The sequence below is a fragment of the Myotis lucifugus genome, unplaced genomic scaffold, assembly GCF_000147115.1.
Source record: "Myotis lucifugus unplaced genomic scaffold, Myoluc2.0 scaffold_812, whole genome shotgun sequence".
Lineage (NCBI taxonomy): Eukaryota > Metazoa > Chordata > Mammalia > Chiroptera > Vespertilionidae > Myotis > Myotis lucifugus.
Window position 1 is genome coordinate 90,705 of NW_005871860.1, and position 7,396 is coordinate 98,100.

General features: G+C 52.1%; 1 long non-coding RNA gene across 2 annotated transcripts; it reads right to left on the bottom strand.

The window, feature by feature from the left end:
- Positions 1-241: 241 nt before the first annotated feature.
- On the bottom strand, positions 242-7,372 carry LOC106695068. Of its 2 annotated transcripts, XR_002827131.1 has the most exons (5): positions 7,209-7,372; positions 2,362-2,701; positions 1,048-1,120; positions 784-922; positions 242-501 (listed from the first exon to the last, which is right to left on the bottom strand). It is a non-coding gene; the product is annotated as an uncharacterized LOC106695068 (long non-coding RNA). The 2 variants fall into 2 exon arrangements; XR_002827132.1 differs by lacking the exon at positions 2,362-2,701 and having other exon boundaries at positions 7,209-7,365.
- Positions 7,373-7,396: the final 24 nt, after the last annotated feature.

A 7,396-nucleotide genomic window follows, 5' to 3' on the forward strand; every position in this document is an offset into this window, starting at 1 on the left:
ACTTCGTTTTGTGTCTCTGGGAATACACCTTGCTTTCTTTCAAGCTCAGCTATGCATTTTTTTAAAAAATGCTTATTATACTTTTGTCAGCATTTCCAAGTGCTTTATAATACAGGGGCTTTAGATTATTTTGTTGAAACTGTTTTTCTTATTCAGCCACAGCAGTCAGCCTGTAGAAGTGTTTATTGATTTTTTGCTGGACAGGTATTAAATGAATGCATAAATGAACAAAAGTACATTCTGCATTTTAAAACGTTTATTATACATACACACCAGAGCACAAAGCAGGAGGAACAGAGAGGTGATTAATGAGCCCCTCTGGTCAACCACGTCCTCTCAGGCACTGAAGATTTTGGTGTCTTGATCATGAGTTGCCTGTGCATCCCAGTTCTGACCTCATCATCTCCATCCACGAGATTCCTTGCACTATGGCCTCCCTCTTCCTTGACCTCTCACCTCCCTGACAGTAAAAGCCAGGGTCTGGGTGTAGGTTGCAGACGCCTAGTTTGAGCAGAAAGGGATTGAATCCACGAAGTTAGTGCTACAGAGTCATTGCAAACACACTATCCCTGAGGTCCCCTGGGGAGTTACTCCTGTCGCCACAGTCAGCAGCAGCAAACTAAGGCGTCAGAAAGCAAATGCCCCGCTGCCAGCTCCCTGCAGACCACCCTCTCAGCCGATCTGTACCTCCCACCCCCTCTTGCACCAGGTAGAGCCGTGGAGTTCTGGAATCGATTTGGGTAGAAATGCTGTGGGCCACTCCCAGGCCCAACCCACAAATACCTGTTGCCCAGTCCTGCTTGTGCTGTCCTCACCCTCCTGGGATGACCTTAACTCCTCATGTCAACAACAGCAGCCCTTCCCTGAATGACTAGATGGAGCAGAGGGCCGCCATCCCTGCCCAAGGTGCCAACTGGACTTTCTGTGAGCATGAAATAAACATCGATTGTTTTAAGTCACTAGCATTTGGGGGTTATCTGTCAAAGTAGCTGGTTTTTCCTCTACTGATATAGGAGGGAGCCCCCGGGCCTCCACTGGGCTTCTCACCTGAGTCTTTGCCGGGATCTGCAGGTAATATTGCATTGGCCTGCTGCTTAGTGCATCCATCCAAACCGAATGCCTTGAGAACCGGAGAAATTAACACAAGATAGATTCACATACCCGCTGTGTCCATTGGGAGATGGGCTGTGGCCCAAAATGCATGTTTCATCTGACCCCTCCGATCAGTGGACTGTGGATGGGCGGGGGCATCAGAGAGTCTGGGAAGTGTCATTAGCTCAGAGCCAGAGCCCAACTGTTCCTGAGAGTTTGGGGTGTCCCCTCCCCCAGTGCACGCACCATCCTGGCCGGTCTGCACATCCCTGTGTTGGGGGAGGGGGACCAGGCAGGGGAAGACCACAGGGCCTTGGGTATTTCCGCCAGGTCTTTCCCTCTGGCAGAGGCTCCGGATATGCGAATGACTCATGTCCAGGAATTGGAAGGGGAGATGTGACTGCATTGTGAGTCAAGTTCCAGTCGTGTTCCTGAGACATGGGGGTCTTTCCACCCCCACCCCCACCCCCACCTCCACTGACAGAGCCCTGTTTTGTCCTAAGGGTGACTCCATGACCAATGAGCCAAAGGTCTCTGAGGCCACACCATTCTTCTTGACCATCATGGTGACCACACCTACCTGGCCACATGGCCTCTATCATCCCACCATCTCTTTACCCATTTATTTTCAAAAAAATATTTTTTCTTGCCCTGACTGGTTTGGCTCAGTGGATAGAGCATCGGCCTGCGGACTGAAGGGTCTCAGGTTCAATTCTGGTCAAGAGCGCATGCCCGGGTTGGGGGCTTGATCCCCAGTAGTGGGCGTGCAGGAGGCAGCCAATCAATGATTCTCTCTCATCATTGATGTTTCTCTCTCTCTCCCTCCCTCTCTCTTCCTCTCTGAAATCAATAAAAAAAATTTTTTTTAATATTTTTTCTTGATTGATTTGAGAGAGAAAGAGATCGACCCGTGGCTCCGCCCATTTCTCTGTACCCCACTTCATTTCTGCCCTCTAGAGGCCAGCCTCCCCACCACTTTCAAGGTCAAGCACAGTACATTCCTTTCCAAGGTGCTGCTGCCCCTCACTGCACCTCTAATGTCGTGTGAGGGGGTGTCCTCAGGCCCTCCCAGAGGAGAGTTCAGGGACCTTGAGCAGGTCAAGCACAAGACATTCCTGACTCTCAGTCTTTGGATACCTTTTCTCCATTAAAACAAGGCGTTTCCCGCATCTCAGCTTCATTCACACGGGCTGTCGTGAGCCCGGTTTAGTTAGCAGAGCGCACACTGTCGACACCATCCAGCCCCTCAGATCCAGAACCCATGCTCACCTTCATATCCACCCAATGCAGGATCATCTTCCTCCAGTATCCTTGCCTCGGGACTTTGCAAAAGGGTGCACTTGTCCTGGTGTCTAAGTCTCCTCCTCCTGGAGGCTGGGCTGTGACCCATGTGCCTTCCGCAAGCCCCTGGGCCTGTGGAACGGCAGCCGGCTATCAGCCCACCTCAGCCGGTCCTGCACCAGGTCTGCAGGGGCATCCTGGCTGCCAGACCGTGAGTCCCCAGGCTGCCGCTTGGAGGACCACATATTGGATCTGCTGGAGAAGATGCTTCGAGCTCCATCCAGTTCCTTGAAAATTTCCCCTCGCCTGGTCTGGGCAGAATTTCCTTCTGGGACGGAATTGATAAAATGCTCTTGAGAAAATCCAGTGAACTTTAATGACGGCATGACTTGATTTGGAAACAGTCACCAGCCCCTCTGAGGGTCTGTCACCACAGGTTTTCTGTGTTGAGTCTGAGACGGATCCTCCTCCCACCCTGAGTGAATCCCTGACGTGGCCGCTCAGGATCCTGCCCCTGCGTGCACCATTGTCATGAAACCGACCACTGCTGGGTGGCAACCTGTCTTCATCTCTCCACCCTGTCCTTGGCCAGATAACCCTCTCTTCCCCAGGTCTCAGCGGGAGATCCCTCCTGTCTGACGTTCTCATGGCACCTGCCCAGCACCACCCAGCCCCCACATGACAATAACAGCAGTAAAAATATAGACTCGTCACATGCCAGCAGTGGCTTAGCCCTGCCCACCAACCAGCGGAGTGCATAAGATTATTGTCCTCCATTCACAGGAGCCCAAGAGCAGCAGCTCATACCTGAGCAGAGAGATGGGAGAGGGAACCAGGGGCCAGGGAAGTCCCCACTGAGAAAGTAGCATCCGCCAGACTGGAAGGAGTGGGGGAGCTAGCTATGCCAGGATCAAGAATTCCAGATGGGGCACAGCAAGGTCTGCAGCCTGAGGCTGAGGGTAGGGGACAGCAGAGAGGGGGCTGAGGGACAGCACCACACAGAGCACCTCCCACCAGTCACCGCACTCCTGGGCAGAGCCTCCCCCATCTGCCCCACTCCATTCTAATTTTTTTAAATATATTTTATTGATTTTTTTACAGAGAGGAAGGGAGAGGGACAGAGAGCCAGAAACATCGATGAGAGACATCCATCAGCTGCCTCCTGCACACTCCCCACTGGGGATGTGCCTGCAACCAAGGTACATGCCCTTGACCGGAATCGAACCCGGGACCCTTGAGTCCGCAAGCCGACGCTCTATCCACTGAGCCAAACCGGCTAGGGCCCCACTCCATTCTAACAGGGGTATAAGGGTAGAATAAAAGTATGGTTTTGTTTTTCCCTTCTTGTCTTAATTTCTCTTTTCTTTCCCACCCTTTTACTAACAGAATATGTAATGAAGTAATCAAATGTATATATTTAACCTTATGTTCTGGCTAAGATTTTATTGCAGTTCTTAGTTGACCAGGCAAAACCAAAAATTTCTTTTAAAAAAATTCTTTATTGTTTAAATATTACATGAATCTCCTTTTCCCTCATTGACCTCTCCCCAGCCGCTCCCACCCCCCAGCGCATGCCCTTACCCCCCTACTGTCTGTGTCCAAAAACCAAAGACTTGTCACCCAGCCCTGAACTTACACGCCTGGCCACCATGAATGTGGGAGCAGATCAATTTAGTCTCAGAGACACCGGATGACGTACACCTGATCACTGCCTGAGCGGTCATCCTCCGCCACGACTGTCCACTCCCCATCAAACCAGCACAACGTACTCAGGGGTAACTGTTTCTTTTCAAGTCTTATGAAGTCTCCCACGTCACATCAAACTTACAAAATTAAATAAATGTGACTGCTTTTCTCCTGATGAGGATTCTTTGTCAGTTTAATTTTCACGCCCAGCCAGGGGTCCTGTGAGGGTCAAGGGAAACTCCTCCTCCTCTACAGGAGCCAAAGAGCAAGGGGGGGTGGGGGGGGACAGTGGGTGGAAAGTCACGACGAGAAACAGCAGGGATGAGGGGGAAGTCTGGCTACATCCACCCACCAGGACTCTTGCTGAGGGCGGGCAGGTGAAGGACGCAGAGGGTCCCAGTCGAAGGCTTAGGAGCCAAGTTTGGTTGAGCAGAGAATCTGTCACCTGCCACGTCTCCCTGGCTGAGGCGTGCACCTATCTGTGAGGAGGCTGAAAGGCTAATTCCAATGTAACCCTGATATTTGAGGGGAGCTAGCAATCTGAATCCATGCCAGCAAGCTCAGTGTACATTCTTGATAACCTATAGTTAAGTCACTACCTCTCTCCCAGAAACTGGTCTTGCAGAACCTGTTACAGAGGCCATAAAACTGTGAACAGTGCACTGCCCCGGAGGGGAGTTATTATTATTAACGCTGGCGCCAGGCCAGACCATCAGATATGGCCTGGAGACCCCCACACCTGGGGGCCTTCTCGCAAATCCCGTGAAAAGGACCGAAAGCATAATCCATATTTGTGGGACAAAGAACCCAGAAAGATATAAAAGAGAAGCCCCCTGCATGTTACTTTACTCAGATTTGGAAAGTTATTCCCTGAGTCCGCTGGCGTAAATAAACAGTGTCACTCCTTTTCTCTAAAGCGTCGCTTGGTTTTCCTCTGGTTTTCTGCAACATCTGCAGAGCCCAGAATTGAGCTCAACCACATGGCCATTGTGTGGCGAAGGGTGAGGAAATGAAGCTGGGTGGCCAAGTGGCGAAGCAGGAATGGTGGTTGCTGAGGGCAAGGAGGTAGACAGAGCAGAGTGAGGGGCAGCAGAAGCCTGGCAGCTGGACTCTGGCGCCCCAGGTCCTCACATCAGCTGTGCAGGAAGCGTGCCTCTATGCTTCATCTTCATAGAAAAGAAACAGTATGTGGCCAGGTGGTTACTGAATTTCCCCAGAGCAAACAGGATGTGAGGGGTGGGGAGAGGGACACATGGTTGATAGCATATCCTAGGATGATTCCCCTAGAACAGTGGTCGTCAAACTGCAGCTCGGGAGCCACATGCGGCTCTTTGGCCCCTTGAGTGTGGCTCTTCCTAAGCCTTAGGAGTCCCCTAAGTAAGTTAATAACTATGTACCTATCTATATAGTTTAAGTTTAAAAAATTTGGCTCTCAAAAGAAATTCCAATCGTTGTACTGTTGATATTTGGCTCTGTTGACTAATGAGTTTGCCGACCACTGCCCTAGACCAGTGGTTCTCAACTTCTGGCCCTTTAAATACAGTCCTTCATGTTGTGACCCAACCATAAAATTATTTTCGTTGCTACTTCATAACTGTAATGTTGCTACTGTTATGAATCGTAATGTAAACATCTGATATGCAGGATGGTCTTAGGCGACCCCTGTGAAAGGGTCGTTCCACCACCAAAGGGGCCGTGACCCACAGGTTGAGAACCGCTGCCCTAGATAAAGGGAGGTGGAGGCAACTAGAAAAGGCCCTAGCCCATTTTTTAAAATCACCTAACGGGAGTCAGTAAGACCTAGGTGACCTATTAGGAAATAGGTGACCAAATAGTACTCAGCCAATGAGGAACTGGAGGAGGGACTAAATAAATAGGCTATGTTCCCTGCCCAACATGTGTTCCTGTACAACGAGTGCCCACTCTCAAGAGTGTTATTAAAAGTCTCATTTTCGCCGACTTCTGTTTCCTAGTCGGTCATTTTAAATTCGGACAGGTGAGCCATTTCTCACAGCCGGCCCAGGAGACTCGGCAGGAGCCTTTAGGTGGCCATGTTCCCACAAAAGCAGTTTACCCACCCCACCCACCCCACCCAGGCCCAGGAGATGGAGGTCTCTCTCATCTCTGGTCCTAGAAAGACAAGACCCACACCTTGCAGGCCTCTCTGCTAACTGTGGGCGTGAGTTCCAGATTAGCAATGGCCCAGGGGTCCAGAGCCACATCCTGCACCCTGGTGGGCCGCCTCCCACGCAGTATCTGCCCCGAGCTGACCCTGCAGCAACGCCAAAAAGAGCTCACATCTCCAAAGGACTCAGCCACCTGCAGAGGCTTAGCTTTGAACAAACATAGCTGGTGGCACACACCCCTCCTCCCCCATCCAGAGGTCAGGGCTGGGCTGGCTTTGTGGTCCCGTGTGCAAACACCCGAGCAGCCTCCAGACACCACAGGGGACAGGGCCAGCCATTTGCATAACATTACAACCGAAGGCAGGCTCTTTCTGAGAATCGGGGCAGGTCTCTGCTGCCCGGGGTTTTTCCCAGCTTGCAGCTGAAAGAGCAGAAAGAGCCTTTGGTTGGTTCCTTTTCAACTCCCGTCCACAGCGCCCACCAGCTGTGACTGCTCCAATTACAGGTTCAAAGATTTCTGGGCAGCAGAGAAACTTTCTGTCCAGGCCGTAACCCCCCCACCCCCTCCCAAACTCAGCTCCCACGCACCAGCCCAGAAACCAGGCTAGAGGCGGACAGCCAGGGGATGGTTCCTGGAGACTGACCCCTTCCTTCCCCATGAAGTCAGCAGCGCCATCTCTGAGCCCGTCCATTTTGGCTCCCCACACTGCCCCTTGTCTTGAGTCGTGTCCACAGCAGCTCCCCAGACAGGGCCGGGCTTCTAAGGAAGCGATGTCCTGTCCCCCACCCCAGTCCCGGAGGCCTTTCCACAGTCCTGTCCCCCACTCCCCTCCAGGGTCAGTAACCACGGTAGCCAAGTCCTACTTCTCCCAGAGGAGTGCCCTGAGCTTTTGAGGAACCTGAGGCCAGAGAACTGCCCTAGGGAGGGTTCTGGGGGCAGTGGCCCTCGGGGCTGCTGAGCGGAGCAGTGCAGGGAGCACAGGAGTACATTACCCACCGAACAACCCGGGGGCCCTCTCTTACTTGGAGACAGCTAAACAAACGGACCCAGATGAAGTCATCTGTCCAAGGCTGTTTGTCTGTCCATGACAGAGCCTGGACCATGCATCTTCTCTTCTGATGGGTCCTTCCCATTGGTGTGCCCTGGAGACAGCCCAGACACCACCCGCGCACGCACACATACACGCACATGCACACACACGCACAAACGC